This window comes from Pseudophryne corroboree, chromosome 2, assembly GCF_028390025.1.
Source record: "Pseudophryne corroboree isolate aPseCor3 chromosome 2, aPseCor3.hap2, whole genome shotgun sequence".
NCBI lineage: Eukaryota > Metazoa > Chordata > Amphibia > Anura > Myobatrachidae > Pseudophryne > Pseudophryne corroboree.
The window spans coordinates 127,048,561-127,068,310 of NC_086445.1; the positions used below are offsets into that span (position 1 = coordinate 127,048,561).

Consider the following 19,750-nt stretch of genomic DNA (forward strand, 5'->3'; position numbering starts at 1 on the left):
AGCTGTAATACTGGCCATGCAGCAGCAATAAGATATGCCCATATAGCTGTAATACTGGCCACACAGTAGCAATGAGATGTGCTCATATAGCTGTAATACAGGCCACGCAGCTGCAATGAGATGTGCCCATATAGCTGTAATACAGGCCACGCAGCTGCAATGAGATGTGCCCATATAGCTGTAATACTGGCCACACAGTAGCAATGAGATGTGCTCATATAGCTGTGATACTGGCCACACAGCAGCAATGAGATGTGCCTATATAGCTGTAATACTGGCCATGCAGCAGCAATAAGATATGCCCATATAGCTGTAATACTGGCCACACAGTAGCAATGACATGTGCCCATATAGCTGTAATACAGGCCACGCAGCTGCAATGAGATGTGCCCATATAGCTGTAATACTGGCCACACAGCAGCAATGAGATGTGCCCATATAGCTGTAATACAGGCCACACAGCAGCAAGGACATGTGCCCATATAGCTGTGATACTGGCCACACAGTAGCAATGACATGTGCCCATATAGCTATAATACTGGCCACACAGCAACAATGAGATGTGCTCATATAGCTGTGATACAGGCTACGCAGCTGCAATGAGATGTGCCCATATAGCTGTAATACTGGCCACATTGCAGCAATGAGATGTGCCCATATAGCTGTAATACTGGCCACACAGTAGCAATGAGATGTGCTCATATAGCTGTGATACTGGCCACGCAGCAGCAATGAGATGTGCCCATATAGCTGTAATACTGGCCACACAGCAGCAATGAGATGTGCCCATATAGCTGTAATACTGGCCACACTGCAGCAATGAGATGTGCTCATATAGCTGTAATACAGGCTACGCAGCTGCAATGAGATGTGCCCATATAGCTGTAATACTGGCCACACTGCAGCAATGAGATGTGCCCATATAGCTGTAATACTGGCCACACAGCAGCAATGAGATGTGCCCATATAGCTGTAATACTGGCCACACAGCAGCAATGAGATGTGCCCATATAGCTGTAATACTGGCCACACAGTAGCAATGAGATGTGCTCATATAGCTGTGATACTGGCCACGCAGCAGCAATGAGATGTGCCCATATAGCTGTAATACTGGCCACACAGCAGCAATGAGATGTGCCCATATAGCTGTAATACTGGCCACACAGCAGCAATGAGATGTGCTCATATAGCTGTAATACAGGCTACGCAGCAGCAATGAGATGTGCCCATATAGCTGTAATACTGGCCACACTGCAGCAATGAGATGTGCCCAAATAGCTGTGATACTGGCCACACAGCAGCAATGAGACATACAGGGGGTAGCAATGAGTGAAGGACTGCAGTACTGTATAATGGGCCCTCTTGGGCTTTGGGTCAAGACAACTGCTATCAATTACATCTATACTGGCTTAAGTTCTAGCACTATTATACAGTTCTGTGTCCTGTGGACATTGGTTTTAGATTTGCGCTATAAGAACGTAGAAGAGCCAGCAGCTGCACAGCTGTAAGTTTTGCTCTGAGGCTCTATATACAGTAGCAATGAATATGGGATTCCATGTAAAACAAACACCAACCGTTATGCACAGGATCTCCCACCTACCAACATTCCATTAATAAGCTCAGTACTTTAGGAGTACTTTAGAACACCTGCGACATACAAATGACAAAAGTAGTCTATATTTGCTCCATGGTTAATGGAGCGCTCGTAGTGTATATTTTAAAAACATTTATTAATATGAGCTATACAAATAAACAGGGTGCCAGACAGATCACATAATGTTCTATGAGATTAAATTTACAAACATTGATCACATTTAAGAAACGTTTTGAAGAAATGTATTAGTCATTTTCCAGCTATGTAAAACCTATTCTGAAATGAACATCGAGCAGCTAGATGTAATCTAAATTAATGACATCCAATCAGACTACTGTATTCCATTATAACTTTGATGATCTCTGTACGCAATCATTGGCAGCTATTGCAAACCTGATTTTGTACTCCCATTAAGAAACTATAACTAATATATAACAGATTTTGTCCATTTACAGGAGACTGTTACTGAGCACTATAATACACATTTACATAATGATATTTACATTAACAATTTTAAGAAGACTAGCAGACTGGGCTAAATGCAGCGCTCTTCATCTGTTGCTGCAAACAATACAGTAGGTGGCTGAATTATTGCTAATTAGAGACAGTAAGGGGTCTGTCTATCATTAGTGCTTCAATAGGTGCATTCTGTATGGCTGCATATTGCAGGGAGACAGAACACAGTTTGCACGCATTTATCAATCCAAGGTTTCTCTTAAGCATCAGTTATAACCCTGCACCCAAAAGGTGACGGTGACAAAGGCAAGGAGATCCAGAGTATGGCATGCACAGTGACACTTGTCCTAGAGACTTCGCAGATCCTCCACTGTAGGGTATAGGCAACACTAACTCAAATGATTAAGCATTTACCGCAGTGCCCATAGCAGGCCAGGTATATGCAGAAAAAAAAAAAAAAGAATACCGCAAGAAAAATCAGTGATTTCCCTCCGGTATACCTCTTCTTAAAAAATAGACAATGCAGGTGCACACTATAAATACTAAACACTGCGTATTAGAATAATTCTAATAAACTCTGCAATATAAAACAGTAAAGTTGAGGTTGGTAGCATAATTTCGGCCAAAAAGATGGGCCCACCAACCTCAACCATGTGACCTCATCTGGTTGACTAAGGATCAAGTCTTGGGCTCGGGTTCCCTCAGGCAAGCACAACCGCCCCAAGGTATCACACTAGTGAGAGGTTCAAGCGTTGAAAAGTGTTGCATTATATGACGATAGGTAAATGCATACGGGTTCACTACGGCTGGCCGGCGGTCGGGCTCCCGGCGACCAGCATCCCGGCGCCGGGAGCCCGACCGCCGGCTTACCGACAGCTTGGCGAGCGCAAATGAGCCCCTTGCGGGCTCGCTGCGCTCGCCACGCTACGGGCACGGTGGCGCGCTACGCGCGCCACACTATTTTATTCTCCCTCTATGGGGGTCGTGGACCCCCACGAGGGAAAATAATTGTCGGTATTCCGGCGGTCGGGCTCCCGGCGCCGGTATACTGAGCGCCGGGAGCCCGACCGCCGGCAAACAGAAGACCACCCAATGCATACACACTTAGCAATCAGCAGCCCAATGCGTTGTGCCTGACATCATAACTGGGCGGGCATTACCCAGCCGTATACATAGTACGATGCGCAGATATATCTACAACTATACCGGCCATCAGCTGTGCAGCAGGTCCGACGGGACATGTCTGTGAACGACGTCATTCACAGACATATCAGACGTACCCAGCATTAGTGTTAGGGACCCACCAGATGAGGTCACCTGTTCGCAGTTGGTGAGCAAATATTGGGGCAGATGTATTTACCTGGAGAAGGCATAAGGAAGTGATAAACCAGTGATATGTGCAAGGTGATAAAGGCACCAGCCAATCAGCTCTAATATGTAAATTAACAGTTAGGATCTGATCGGCTGGTGCCTTTATCACCTTTCACATATCACTGATTTATCACTTCCTTATGCCTTCTCCAGGTTAATACATCTGCCCCATCGTTTGCTAAAGACCTCAGATTTACTCTACGTTATAGTGTAGAGTTTATTATAAACATTATACTGATTAGAAGTGTTTAGTATTTTGAGTGTGCATCTGTATTTTCTAGTTTTTTTTTTCTGTGAGAAACTACAAGTTTCAGCATGGTAGCATCTCTCAATGTTTTGAATCCCTTCCACCCCCCCCCCCCTCCCCACGACCTGACCCCACCACAATATGCCTCTTCTAAATCCAGCAGAAAAAGAGACAGAGAAAGGGGTTATCACCGCTTCATAAATAGACCCATAAAGTATTTTAGGTTGGCTTTTTCTGTACAGCTGTATCTGTAATCCATACAGATGTGTCCACTTACACCTATCCTCATAGCACACCATATATCCCCGTTTTGGGATCCACAGATGTGATTTAGCAGCTCCAAAACACTATTCCTAAATACCTGGGCACTAAGGGCCATATGCTAATCCTAATGCCACTGTAACTGCAAATGTAGTGATTGTGAAAAAATATGTAAATGCCGCAGCTGCCTGGATTTCTATTGAGAAACTCACCAGTGGCATTGTGAGTACAAAGTGTCGCTCGCAGATCAGTTCATTTTCGGGCTATGGTCACGCAGTGCAGCAGCAAGAAGCGAGACGCCAGAGCTACAGCATACAAGATAGCAGATGCAGACTGAGACACGCCCCAAAAACGGTTGGTACATGTCTGCTGTCACTCTGCTAATAAATCCTTCCCCTGACTGCCGTCGCAAGACCTTCACAGCACATGCACACTGCGACTTAGACACAATGTAGCAAAGTTGAAGAAAAAGCGCACAGCACGGGAATCTCACCAGGCACCTTGCGCCATAAGGCACAATATAACTGCCTTATATTAGGTTTTGAATAGATAACATAGGACCTTTGATAAAGCTGCCAGTTTGACAGCGAAACGCGATAGGCTGCCAGTCTATGACCAGGATATCACTAGGCCAGCAATTGGGACTGTCTGCAGCGGTACACAAAACGGTCATCTATTTGGAATCCATAATTGCGGACATCAGTGGTTGGGATATTAACAGCGGTCTGTAGAGCTCCGACCCATCCAGAATCCATTATTGTGGACGTTTAATAAAAGGGGAGAACCACCATTGACACTGGCGTAGGACAGAAGTACATCTAAACCTCACTAGGTGGAATACCCGACTTTTCACCACTTGGAATCAGGTAATATCAACTGTTTATCCCTGCAAAGTTACTGCTTGAATAATATTGGAACATTTATATCAGTTACCATTTTCACTGGCCGATAAAATAAGATTTTACTTACCGATAAATCTATTTCTCGTAGTCCGTAGTGGATGCTGGGGACTCCGTCAGGACCATGGGGAATAGCGGCTCCGCAGGAGACAGGGCACAAAAGTAAAAGCTTTAGGATCAGGTGGTGTGCACTGGCTCCTCCCCCTATGACCCTCCTCCAAGCCTCAGTTAGGATACTGTGCCCGGACGAGCGTACACAATAAGGAAGGATTTTGAATCCCGGGTAAGACTCATACCAGCCACACCAATCACACTGTACAACCTGTGATCTGAACCCAGTTAACAGCATGATAACAGCGGAGCCTCTGAAAAGATGGCTCACAACAATAATAACCCGATTTTTGTACCAATAACTATGTACAAGTATTGCAACAATCCGCACTTGGGATGGGCGCCCAGCATCCACTACGGACTACGAGAAATAGATTTATCGGTAAGTAAAATCTTATTTTCTCTAACGTCCTAGTGGATGCTGGGGACTCCGTCAGGACCATGGGGATTATACCAAAGCTCCCAAACGGGCGGGAGAGTGCGGATGACTCTGCAGCACCGAATGAGAGAACTCCAGGTCCTCTTTAGCCAGGGTATCAAATTTGTAGAATTTTACAAACGTGTTCTCCCCCCGACCACGTAGCTGCTCGGCAGAGTTGTAATGCCGAGACCCCTCGGGCAGCCGCCCAGGATGAGCCCACCTTCCTTGTGGAATGGGCATTTACATATTTTGGCTGTGGCAGGCCTGCCACAGAATGTGCAAGCTGAATTGTACTACACATCCAACTAGCAATCGTCTGCTTAGAAGCAAGAGCACCCAGTTTGTTGGGTGCATACAGGATAACAGCAAGTCAGTTTTCCTGACTCCAGCCGTCCTGGAAACCGATATTTTCAGGGCCCTGACAACATCTAGCAACTTGGAGTCCTCCAAGTCCCTAGTAGCCGCAGGTACCACAATAAGCTGGTTCAGGTGAAACGCTGACACCACCTTAGGGAGAAACTGGGGACGAGTCCGCAGCTCTGCCCTGTCCGAATGGACAATCAGATATGGGCTTTTGTGAGACAAAGCCGCCAATTCTGACACTCGCCTGGCCGAGGCCAGGGCCAACATCATGGTCACTTTCCATGTGAGATATTTCAAATCCACAGATTTGAGCGGTTTAAACCAATGTGATTTGAGGAATCCCAGCACTACGTTGAGATCCCACAGTGCCACTGGAGGCACAAAAGGGGGTTGTATATGCAGTACTCCCTTGACAAACTTCTGGACTTCAGGAACTGAAGCCAATTCTTTCTGGAAGAAAATCGACAGGGCCGAAATTTGAACCTTAATGGACCCCAATCTGAGGCCCATAGACACTCCTGTTTGCAGGAAATGCAGGAATCGACCGAGTTGAAATTTCTTCGTGGAGCCTTCCTGGCCTCACACCACGCAACATATTTTCGCCACATGTGGTGATAATGTTGTGCGGTCACGTCCTTCCTGGCTTTGACCAGGGTAGGAATGACCTCTTCCGGAATGCCTTTTTCCCTTAGGATCCGGCGTTCAACCGCCATGCCGTCAAACGCAGCCGCGGTAAGTCTTGGAACAGACATGGTACGTGCTGAAGCAAGTCCCTTCTTAGCGGCAGAGGTCATGAGTCCTCTGTGAGTATCTCTTGAAGTTCCGGGTACCAAGTCCCTCTTGGCCAATCCGGAGCCACGAGTATAGTTCTTACTCCTCTACGTCTTATAATTCTCAATACCTTGGGTATGAGAAGCAGAGGAGGAAACACATACACCGACTGGTACGCCCACGGTGTTACCAGAACGTCCACAGCTATTGCCTGAAAGTCTCTTGACCTGGCGCAATACCTGTCCAGTTTTTTGTTCAGGCGGGACGCCATCATGTACACCTTTGGTCTTTCCCAACGGTTCACAATCATGTGGAAAACTTCCCGATGAAGTCCCCACTCTCCCGGGTGGAGGTCGTGCCTGCTGAGGAAGTCTGCTTCCCAGTTGTCCACTCCCGGAATGAACACTGCTGACAGTGCTATCACATGATTTTCCGCCCAGCGAAAAATCCTTGCAGTTTTTGCCATTGCCCTCCTGCTTCTTGTGCCGCCCTGTCTGTTTACGTGGGCGACTGCCGTGATGTTGTCCCACTGGATCAATACCGGCTGACCTTGAAGCAGAGGTCTTGCTAAGCTTAGAGCATTATAAATTGCCCTTAGCTCCAGTATATTTATGTGGAGAAAAGTCTCCAGACTTGATCACACTCCCTGGAATTTTTTTTTTTTTTCCTGTGTGACTGCTCCCCAGCCTCTCAGGCTGGCCTCCGTGGTCACCAGCATCCAATCCTGAATGCCGAATCTGCGGCCCTCTAGAAGATGAGCACTCTGTAACCACCACAGGAGAGACACCCTTGTCCTTGGAGATAGGGTTATCCGCTGATGCATCTGAAGATGCGATCCGGACCATTTGTCCAGCAGATCCCACTGAAAAGTTCTTGCGTGGAATCTGCCGAATGGAATCGCTTCGTAATAAGCCACCATTTTTCCCAGGACTCTTGTGCAATGATGCACTGACACTTTTCCTGGTTTTAGGAGGTTCCTGACTAGCTCGGATAACTCCCTGGCTTTCTCCTCCGGGAGAAACACCTTTTTCTGGACTGTGTCCAGAATCATCCCTAGGAACAGCAGACGTGTCGTCGGAAACAACTGCGGTTTTGGAATATTTAGAATCCCCCCGTGCTGTCGTAGAACTACTTGAGATAGTGCTACTCCGACCTCCAACTGTTCTCTGGACCTTGCTCTTATCAGGAGGTCGTCCATTTTCTTCGAAGAAGAATCATCATTTCGGGCATTACCTTGGTAAAGACCCGGAGTGCCGTGGACAATCCAAACGGCAGCGTCTGAAACTGATAGTGACAGTTCTGTACCACGAACCTGAGATACCCTTGGTGAGAAGGGCAAATTGGGACATGGAGGTAAGCATCCCTGATGTCCCGGGACACCATATAGTCCCCTTCTTCCTGGTTCGCTATCACTGCTCTGAGTGACTCCATCTTGATTTGAACCTTTGTAAGTGTTCAAATATTTCAGATTTAGAATAGGTCTCACCGAGCCTTCTGGTTTCAGTACCACAATATAGTGTGGAATAATACCCCTTTCCTTGTTGTAGGAGGGGTACTTTGATTATCACCTGCTGGGAATACAGCTTGTGAATTGTTTCCAATACTGCCTCCCTGTCGGAGGGAGACGTTGGTAAAGCAGACTTCAGGAACCTGCGAGGGGAAACGTCTCGACTTTCCAATCTGTACCCCTGGGATACTACTTGTAGGATCCAGGGGTCCTGTACGGCTCCAGCGTCATGCTGAGAACTTGGCAGAAGCGGTGGAAGGCTTCTGTTCCTGGGAAGAGGCTGCCTGCTGCAGTCTTCTTCCCTTTCCTCTATCCCTGGGCAGATATGCTTATGGGGACGAAAGGACTGAGGCTGAAAAGACGGTGTCTTTTTCTGCATAGATGTGACTTAGGGTAAAAACGGTGGATTTCCCAGCAGTTGCCGTGGCCACCAGGTCCGATGGACCGACCCCAAATAACTCCTCCCCTTTATACGGCAATACATCTTTGTGCCGTTTGGAATCTGCATCACCTGACCACTGTCGTGTCCATAAACATCTTTTGGCAGATATGGACATCGCACTTACTCTTGATGCCAGAGTGCAAATATCCCTCTGTGCATCTCGCATATATAGAAATGCATTCTTTAAATGCTCTATAGTAAATAAAATACTGTCCCTGTCAAGGGTATCAATATTTTCAGTCAGGGAATCCGACCAAGCCACCCCCGCGCTGCACATCCAGGCTGAGGCGATCGCTGGTCGCAGTATAACACCAGTATGTGTGTATATACTTTTTAGGATATTTTCCAGCCTCCTATCAGCTGGCTCCTTGAGGGCGACCGTATCTGGAGACGGTACCGCCACTTGTTTTGATAAGCGTGTGAGCGCCTTATCCACCCTAAGGGGTGTTTCCCAACGCGCCCTAACTTCTGGCGGGAAAGGGTATACCGCCAATAATTTTCTATCGGGGGAACCCCGCGCCTCATCACACACTTCATTTAATTTATCTGATTCAGGAAAAACTATAGGTAGTTTTTCCACACCCCACATAATACCCTTTTTTGTGGTACTTGTAGTATCAGAAATATGTAACACCTCCTTCATTGCCCTTAACAAGTAACGTGTGGCCCTAAAGGAAAATACGTTTGTTTCTTCACCGTCGACACTGGAGTCAGTGTCCGTGTCTGTGTCGACCGACTGAGGTAAAATGGGCATTATAACGTCCCTGACGGTGTTTTAGACGCCTGGACAGATACTAATATGTTTGCCGGCCGTCTCATGTCGTCAACCGACTTGCAGCGTGTTGACATTATCACGTAATTCCTTAAATAAGCCATCTATTCCGGTGTCGACTCCCTAGAGAGTGACATCACCATTACAGGCAATTTGCTCCGCCTCCCAACATCGTCCTCATACATGTCGACACACACGTACCGACACACAGCACACACACAGGGAATGCTCTGATAGAGGACAGGACCCACTAGCCCTTTGGGGAGACAGAGGGAGAGTTTGCCAGCACACACCAAAAACGCTATAATTATACAGGGACAACCTTTATATAAGTGCTTTTCCCTTATAGCATTTTAATATATGTAGTCATATCGCCAAATCAGTGCCCCCCCTCTCTGTTTTAACCCTGTTTCTGTAGTGCAGTGCAGGGGAGAGCCTGGGAGCCTTCCCACCAGCATTTCTGTGAGGGAAAATGGCGCTGTGTGCTGAGGAGAATAGGCCCCGCCCCCTTTTCGGCGGGCTTCTTCTCCCGTTTTTCTGAGACCTGGCAGGGGTTAAATACATCCATATAGCCCCCAGGGGCTATATGTGATGTATTTTTAGCCAGAATAAGGTACTATCATTGCTGCCCAGGGCGCCCCCCCCAGCACCCTGCACCCTCAGTGACCGCTGTTATGAAGTGTGCTGACAACAATGGCGCACAGCTGCAGTGCTGTGCGCTACCTTATGAAGACTGAAAAGTCTTCTGCCGCCGGTTTCTTTTTTCGGCATCTGCAAGGGGGTCGGCGGCGCGGCTCCGGGACGAACCCCAGGGTGAGACCTGTGTTCCGACTCCCTCTGGAGCTAATGGTGTCCAGTAGCCTAAGAAGCCAATCCATCCTGCACGCAGGTGAGTTCACTTCTCTCCCCTAAGTCCCTCGATGCAGTGAGCCTGTTGCCAGCAGGACTCACTGAAAATAAAAAACCTAACAAAACTTTTACTCTAAGCAGCTCTTTAGGAGAGCCTAGATTGCACCCTTCTCGGCCGGGCACAAAAATCTAACTGGGGCTTGGAGGAGGGTCATAGGGGGAGGAGCCAGTGCACACCACCTGATCCTAAAGCTTTTACTTTTGTGCCCTGTCTCCTGCGGAGCCGCTATTCCCCATGGTCCTGACGGAGTCCCCAGCATCCACTAGGACGTTAGAGAAAGATATCTTTAGAAAATCATTGTGGTCAAGAGACTGGCATTGAGGCTTTCTTTCTCTTGATTTTATATTTATTATGTGCATTATTAATGTTTATTGTTGAATGAATACATTTTTATACAGTATTCAGTATTAGCACCTGGTCAGCACTGTTTTTTTTAACCATTTTTTGACTTACAGTATATGGAACCTTTTGTAAAAACACAATACACAAACAAATCCTGAAAAATATCGGTGTCTTTTCTTCAACAAGTAGAGTTTACTAACTTTGGGGCTCATTTACATTTGGATTAGTCATTTTTATGACACGCCTATCCGATATAGCAGAACACGTCCATGCTTATAGGTGTTACTTTCACAATCTCACTGAAATGCTTTTTCAAAAGTAGGCAACTATGGCCTAACTGTATATTATGGAGCAGACGTACTAAGCCTTGGAGGGAGATTAAGTGGAGAGAGGTAAAGTACCAAACAATCAGCTCCTGGCGTTTTTCAAACGGCCTGTAACCTGGCAGTTAGGAGCTGATTGGCAGCTACTTTATCTCTCTCCACTTTGTTACGCTCCAAGGCTGAGTTACATCTCCCTTCATGTCTTTTATCATGATGTACCGGCTTAGAGTACACAGTGGTGGAGTCACTGTAAGGGACCAGCCAATATTCAGTAGAACGAAGCCCAAAGCATAACTTAGCTGTCCCAATTTTTACCCGGTTTGATCCAAAAGTGATTATCGGCAGACTGTGCATGTGCCGCGATTGCACTGAGCAAGCACCAAGGTGCCTATGATAGTGCGCACTTGCACTGAGAACTTTAACAGAGTGATGGACATTTGGGGGAGGTTACTGGGAGTGGCGGCAAAACTGCAGACGAATCATGGGCATTTTCGCGGCGTGTATCTGCCGTTAGCTGCGATCATGAAAACATGACCCCAGCGTCGCTACTGCCGCGGCCAGTCTGTGTAGCCATAGGTCTACCTTTACAGATGATGTTCCTTGTTCTTGCGTAAAGCCTGCAAATAGGTACGCAGTTGCAAATAAGTATGCGATCGCTCCGATGGGTGTCTTAATTTCAGGGTGGAAGCTTCACTTGCTAACATCAGCAATTCCACAGCCTAAAAAATCGTAGCTGCATAGGCAAGTGTGTACAAACATGAATTAGACCCTCAGTCCCAATTTAGGCCCACAGTAATTCAGACTTGATCACTGTGCTGCAAACTCGCAGAGGTCTGCGATCAGATAGTCGCCGCCCAGGGAGAGTGAAAACCCGCCCCATGCAAGTGTGCAAATGCATGCGTATTTTTCCAGTCTGTGCAGTGTGTGTGCATAGCCCAGAACTTACTCTACATCACAAAACATACCCAGAAAGACTAAGAAATCTCAATATGTATAGTTTGGAGCAGAGAAGGGAAAGGGGGGGGGGGGGGGACTTGCAAATATATCAAGGGTTTTAACAAAGTCCAGGAGGGAAACATTCTCCAAATGAAGAGAAGCAATAGGACACAAGGACACTGAGACCGGAGGGGGGAGGTTCAGGGGAAATATGAGGAAAAATTACTTCACAGAAAGGGTAGTGGACAAGTGGAATAGCCTCCCATCAGAGGTGGTAGAGGCTCAGACAGCAGAGCAATTTAAACATGCATGGGAAAGACATAAGGATATCCTTACAAAGAAATAAGGATCAAATAAGGTTTGAGATAAAAATATGGTAAAAAAAGGGGAAGACTAGATGGGCCAAGTGGTTCTTATCTGCCGTCAAATTCTATGTTCCTATGTTTGTACAGTGCGATAGAATCAGACTGATCTGCACCGGAGCTGATGTCACACACCCTCCTAGAAAACGCTTGGGAACGCCTGCGTTTTTCCTGACACTACCAGAAAACGCCCGGTTACCACCCACAAACGTTCGCTTACTGTCAATCACCATGTGTACACCAAGCAGTCTAAATTTTCACACCATTCTGTCACTGTTTGGCGTCGCACATGCGCATAGCGGTGCATGCGCAGTCATTCGATAATCGCCCGCCGTGCAAATTTGCACAACAGCATTCAGGTCTGAATCGGGCCCTTAGTTTGCTGGGAGGTATGCTACAAACTCACTTGGAAATGTGTGCGTCAACCGATCACTTCGGAGTTGCTAGGCAGGGGTGGTCTTCAGTTTGCCGGCTGTCGGGATCCCGGCGCACAGTATATCTGCGCCGGAATCCCGACAGCCAGCATACCGACACTTTATCTCCTCTCTTGGGGGTCCACAACCCCCCTGGAGAAAGAATAAATAGCGTGGCGCACGCAGCGAGCTCACAAGGGGCTCATTTGCGCTCGCCACACTGTCGGTATGCCGGCGCCGGTATGCTGGTCGCCGGGAGCCCGGCCGCCGGCATGCAATACTACACCCGCTATGCAGAGCAACAAGAAAGGAGATACCTACAGCTCAAAGCTGTTCCAAGGAGGGACACAGAGAAGGAGGGACACAGAGAAGGAGGGACACAGAGAAGGAGGGACACAGAGAAGGAGGGACACAGAAGGAGGGACACAGAGAAGGAGGGACACAGAGAAGGAGGGACACAGTGCTCATACAGTTGGGAAGTACGGAGATTGGGTAAGGGGAAAGAGCTCTAGTAGAATGTGACGTTAACAATAACCAATGTATTTACTATCCTGGTTCGTATCTAAAAATTACAATCTCGCAAAGTGATCCTTTAGGGCTGAACAATCACTGTTCTGAACTCACAACACGTTCACACCTCTCCACCTCACTAGATGAACTTTGGAAATTGATGCAGAATCCAAAATAGATTGTATGCCAGAGCAATGAAGAAGGAATCAGTGCTAGAGGAGCGTTCACAAACAGCCAATCACACGTGGTTTGCTAGTGACGGTAACAGTCGTCATCATCATCGGGTATTTGACCATCTGCAAAAGAAACGGTCAGATCTGCATATTGCAAGAGCACTCCCTTACCATACTTGGCCTACATTAAAAAACCCTACCCAGTCCCCAAGCTGCAGCGTGTCGGAGGCAGGTGTAGGTGGCAGAGTGGTGGAAATCAGCATAGGTGCACCTGTGTTTGCGCTTGGCATGCACAGAACAATTGCATGCAAGTTACGCCACACCAACTAACGTGGAACTCACTCTGTTTCAGGCCCTACATCAGTTTCTTCTTTTTCATGGTGGGCCACAATAATACCCCATTTACACCTAAGCAGGCTGTGCAAACTTTATTGATAATGTATTATGAACATTTATACTTCCTGTGGCCTTGGCTTGAACAAATCACTTTGACTTCGAGTGTTCTCAGCATGAACCCTCTAGAATGTAATCTCACCAGAGCAGTGAAATGATTACAATAAGATTTTACTCACCGGTAAATCTATTTCTCGTAGTCCGTAGTGGATGCTGGGAACTCTGTAAGGACCATGGGGAATAGCGGCTCCGCAGGAGACTGGGCACAACTAAAGAAAGCTTTAGGACTACCTGGTGTGCACTGGCTCCTCCCACTATGACCCTCCTCCAGACCTCAGTTAGGATACTGTGCCCGGAAGAGCTGACACAATAAGGAAGGATTTTGAATCCCGGGTAAGACTCATACCAGCCACACCAATCACACCGTATAACTCGTGATACTATACCCAGTTAACAGTATGAATATATAACTGAGCCTCTCAACAGATGGCTCAACAATAACCCTTTAGTTAGGCAATAACTATATACAAGTATTGCAGACAATCCGCACTTGGGATGGGCGCCCAGCATCCACTACGGACTACGAGAAATAGATTTACCGGTGAGTAAAATCTTATTTTCTCTGACGTCCTAGTGGATGCTGGGAACTCCGTAAGGACCATGGGGATTATACCAAAGCTCCCAAACGGGCGGGAGAGTGCGGATGACTCTGCAGCACCGAATGAGAGAACTCAAGGTCCTCCTCAGCCAGGGTATCAATTTTGTAGAATTTTGCAAACGTGTTTGACCCTGACCAAGTAGCAGCTCGGCAAAGTTGTAAAGCCGAGACCCCTCTGGCAGCCGCCCAAGAAGAGCCCCCTTCCTTGTGGAATGGGCTTTTACAGATTTAGGATGCGGCAGTTCAGCCGCAGAATGCGCAAGCTGAATTGTGCTACAAATCCAGCAAGCAATAGTCTGCTTAGAAGCAGGAGCACCCAGCTTGTTGGGTGCATACAGGATAAATAGCGAGTCAGTTTTCCTGACTCCAGCCGTCCTGGAAACATAAATTTTCAAGGCCCTGACTACGTCAAGTAACTTGGAATCCTCCAAGTCCCTAGTAGCCGCAGGTACCACAATAGGTTGGTTCAAGTGAAAAGCTGATACCACCTTAGGGAGAAACTGGGGACGAGTCCTCAATTCTGCCCTATCCATATGGAAAAACAGATAAGGCTTTTACACGACAAAGCCGCCAATTCTGACACACGCCTGGCCGAAGCCAAGGCCAATAGCATGACCACCTTCCACGTGAGATATTTTAAATCTACGGTTTTAAGTTGTTCAAACCAGTGTGATTTTAGAAAATCCCAATGTGCCACTGGAGGCACAAAAGGGGCTGAATATGCAGCACTTTCTTTACAAATGTCTGAACTTCAGGCAGTGAAGCCAGTTCTTTCTGGAAGAAAATCGACAGAACCGAAATCTGGACCTTAATGGAACCCAATTTTTAGGCCCATAGTCACTCCTGACTGTAGGAAGTGCAGAAATCGACCCAGCAGAAATTCCTCTGTTGGGGCCTTCCTGGCCTCACACCACGCAACATATTTTCGCCAAATGCGGTGATAATGGTTTGCGGTTACTTCTTTCCTAGCTTTAATTAGCGTAGGAATGACTTCCTCCGGAATGTCCTTTTCCTTCAGGACCCGGCGTTCAACTGCCATGCCGTCAACGCAGCCGCGGTAAGTCTTGGAACAGACACGGACCCTGCTGCAGCAGGTCCTGTCTGAGCGGTAGAGGCCATGGGTCCTCTGATATTATTTCTTGAAGTTCCGGGTACCAAGTTCTTCTTGGCCAATCCGGAACAATGAGTATAGTACTTACTCCTCTTTTCCTTAGTATCCTCAGTACCTTGGGTATGAGAGGAAGAGGAAGGAACACATAAACCGACTGGTACACCCACGGTGTCACTAGAGCGTCCACAGCTATTGCCTGAGGGTCTCTCGACCTGGCGCAATATCTTTCTAGCTTTTTGTTTAGGCGGGACGCCATCATGTCCACCTGTGGCCTTTCCCAACGGTTTACAATCAGTTGGAAGACTTCTGTATGAAGTCCCCACTCTCCCGGGTGTAGGTCGTGTCTGCTGAGGAAGTCTGCTTCCCAGTTGTCCACTCCCGGAATGAACACTGCTGACAGTGCTAACACGTGATTTTCCGCCCATCGGAAAATCCTTGTGGCTTCTGCCACGCCATCCTGCTTCTTGTGCCGCCCTGTCGGTTTACATGGGCGACTGCCGTGATGTTGTCTGATTGGATCAGTACCGGCTGGTTTTGAAGCAGGGGTCTTGCCTGACTTAGGGCATTGTAAATGGCCCTTAGTTCCAGAATATTTATGTGTAGGGAAATCTCCTGATTTGACCATAGTCCCTGGAAGTTTCTTCCCTGTGTGACTGCCCCCCAGCCTCGAAGGCTGGCATCCGTGGTCACCAGGACCCAGTCCTGTATGGCGAATCTGCGGCCCTCTTGAAGATGAGCACTCTGCAGCCACCACAGCAGAGATAACCCTGTCTCCAAGGACCAGGGTATCAGCCGATGCATCTGAAGATGCGATCCGGACCACTTGTCCAACAGGTCCCACTGAAAAGTTCTTGCATGGAACCTGCCGAATGGAATTGCTTCGTAGGAAGCTACCATTTTTCCCAGGACTCGCGTGCAGTGATGCACCGACACCTGTTTTGGTTTCAGGAGGCCTCTGACTAGAGATGACAGCTCCTTGGCTTTCTCCTCCGGGAGAAACACTTTTTTCTGGTCTGTGTCCAGAGCCATACCCAGGAACAGTAGATGCGTCGTAGGAACCAGCTGCGACTTTGGAATATTCAGAATCCAGCCGTGCTGTTGTAGCACTTCCCGAGATAGTGCTACTCTGACAAATAACTGCTCCCTGGACCTCGCCTTTATAAGAAGATTGTCCAAGTACGGGATAATTCTTTCGCCCATTACCTTGGTAAATACCCTCGGTGCCGGGGACAGACCAACGGCAACGTCTGGAATTGGTAATGACAATCCTGTACCACAATTTTGAGGTACTCCTGGTGAGGAGGGTAAATAGGGACATGCAGGTAAGCCTCCTTGATGTCCAGTGATACCCTGAAATTCTCCAGGCTTGCAATAATCGCCCTGAGCGATTCCATTTTGAACTTGAACCTTCGTATATAAGTGTTCAAGGATTTCAATTTTAGAATGGGTCTCACCGAACCGTCTGGTTTCGGTACCACAACATTTTTGGAATAGTAACCCCGGCCTTGTTGAAGGAGGGGTACCTTGATTTCACCTGCTGGAAGTACAGCTTGTGAATTGCCGCCAGTACTACCTCCCCTTTCTCCGAGGGCAGCAGGCAAGGCTGATTTGAGGTAACGGCGAGGGGGAGTCGCCTCGAACTCCAGCTTGTATCCCTGTGATACTACTTGCAGAACCCAGGGATCCACCTGTGGGCAAGCCCACTGGTCGCTGAAGTTCCCGAGACGCGCCCCCACCGCACCTGTCTCCACCTGTGGAGCCCCAGCGTCATGCTGTGGACTCAGAGGAAGCGGGGGAAGATTTTTGATCCTGGGAACTGGCTGTCTGTGCAGCTTTTTCCTTCTTCCCTTGTGCAGAAAGGAAGCGCCTTTGGCCCCCTTGCTTTTCTGAAGCCGAAAGGACTGTACCTGATAATACAGTGCTTTCTTAGGCTGTGAGGAAACCTGAGGTAAAAAAATTTCTTCCCAGCTGTTGCTGTGGATACGAGGTCCCAGAGACCATCCCCAAACAATTTCTCACCCTTATAAGGCAGAATCTCCATGTGCCTTTTAAAGTCAGCATCACCTGTCCACTGCCGGGTCTCTAATACCCTCCTGGCAGAATGGACCTTGCATTAATTTTGGACGCCAGCCGGCAAATATCCCTCTGTGCATCCCTCATATATAAGACTACGTCTTTAATATGCTCTATGTTAGCAAAATATTCTCCCTGTCTAGGGTATTAATATTATCTGACAGGGTATCAGACCCTGCTGCAGCAGCACTATTCATGCTGAGGCAATTGCAGGTCTCAGTATAATACCTGAGTGTGTATATACAGACTTCAGGATAGCCTCCTGCTTTTTATCAGCAGGCTCCTTCAAAGTGGCCGTATCCTAAGACGGCAGTGCCACCTTTTATGACAAATGTGTGAGCGCCTTATCCACCCTAGGGGATATCTCCCAACGTGACCTATCCTCTGGCGGGAAAGGGTACGCCAGCAGTAATTTTTTAGAAATTACCAGTTTCTTATCGGGGGAACCCACGCTTCTTCACACACTTCATTCAACTCATCTGATGGGGGAACAAAACACCGGCTGCTTTTTCTCCCCAAACATAAAACCCCTTTTATGTGGTACTTGGGTTAATGTCAGAAATGTGTAACACATTTTTTATTGCCGAGATCATGCAACGGATGTTCCTAGTGAATTGTGTATATGTCTCAACCTCGTCGACACTGGAGTCAGACTCCGTGTCGACATCTGTGTCTGCCATCTGAGGAAACGGGCGTTTTTTGAGCCCCTGATGGCCTTTGAGACGCCTGGGCAGGCGCGGGCTGAGAAGCCGGCTGTCCCACAGCTGTTACGTCATCCAGCCTTTTATGTAAGGAGTTGACATTGTCGGTTAATACCTTCCACCTATTTATCCACTCTGGTGTCGACCCCACAGGGGGCGACATCCCATTTATTGGCCTCTGCTCCGCCTCCATATAAGTCTCCTCATCAAACATGTCGACACAGCCGTACCGACACACCGCACACACACAGGGAATGCTCTGACTGAGGACAGGACCCCACAAAGCCCTTTGGGGAGACAGAGAGAGAGTATGCCAGCACACACCAGAGCGCTATATAATGTGGGGATTAACACTATAACTGAGTGAATTTTCCCGAATAGCTGCTTGTATACACAATATTGCGCCTAAATTTAGTGCCCCCCCCTCTCTTTTTAACCCTTTGAGCCTGAAAACTACAGGGGAGAGCCTGGGGAGCTGTCTTCCAGCTGCACTGTGAAGAGAAAATGGCGCCAGTGTGCTGAGGGAGATAGCCCCGCCCCTTTTTCGTCTGACTTTTCTCCCGCTTTTTTATGGATTCTGGCAGGGGTATTTATCACATATATAGCCTCTGGGACTATATATTGTGATTATTTTGCCAGCCAAGGTCTTAATATTGCTGCTCAGGGCGCCCCCCAGCGCCCTTTACCCCGTCAGTGACCGGAGTGTGAGGTGTACATAAGGAGCAATGGCGCACAGCTGCAGTGCTGTGCGCTACCTTGGTGAAGACTGAAGTCTTCTGCCGCCGATTTTCCGGACCATCTTCTTGCTTCTGGCTCTGTAAGGGGGACGGCGGCGCGGCTCCGGGAACGAACACCAAGGACGGGTCCTGCGGTCGATCCCTCTGGAGCTAATGGTGTCCAGTAGCCTAAGAAGCCCAAGCTAGCTGCAAGCAGGTAGGTTCGCTTCTTCTCCCCTTAGTCCCTCGTTGCAGTGAGCCTGTTGCCAGCAGGTCTCACTGTAAAATAAAAAACCTAAAATATACTTTCTTTCTAGGAGCTCAGGAGAGCCCCTAGGGTGCATCCAGCTCGGCCGGGCACAAGATTCTAACTGAGGTCTGGAAGAGGGTCATAGTGGGAGGAGCCAGTGCACACCAGGTAGTCCTAAAGCTTTCTTTAGTTGTGCCCAGTCTCCTGCGGAGCCGCTATTCCCCATGGTCCTTACGGAGTTCCCAGCATCCACTAGGACGTCAGAGAAATAGCATTTCTGTGCAGCATAAAAAACGTATGCACTGTACATGAAATGAATACATACACAAAACATACCGCACAGGGATTTCACGTATAGTTTCCTTTAGGCCATTAGTCTCTTGTGTAAAGGGCCGTACACACTGGGCGATTTTATAGAATGATATGAACGATAAATCGTTCATGTTGTTCAGTGTGGAGGCATCAACGATGAACGATGTGCGTCCCCGCAGTTGTTCATCGCTGGTCTATCATCGTTTATCACTGCAAGGAAATTTGGACGATATCTTTGTATGCAATGGCAGATCGTTCAAAACGTTCATTAAAATCGTCCAGTGTGTATGCTCCAAATAGTTCTTTAAAAAATCGTTCACCGATCATATCATTCGTCGGCAAAATCAGTAAA

General features: G+C 47.8%; 1 protein-coding gene across 1 annotated transcript in view; it reads right to left on the reverse strand.

The window, feature by feature from the left end:
- The window catches only part of ATP8A2 (ATPase phospholipid transporting 8A2), a 1,320,460-nt gene that overhangs the window by 1,036,625 nt on the left and 264,085 nt on the right, over nucleotides 1-19,750 (reverse strand). The gene's annotated exons all lie outside the window — the stretch shown is intronic.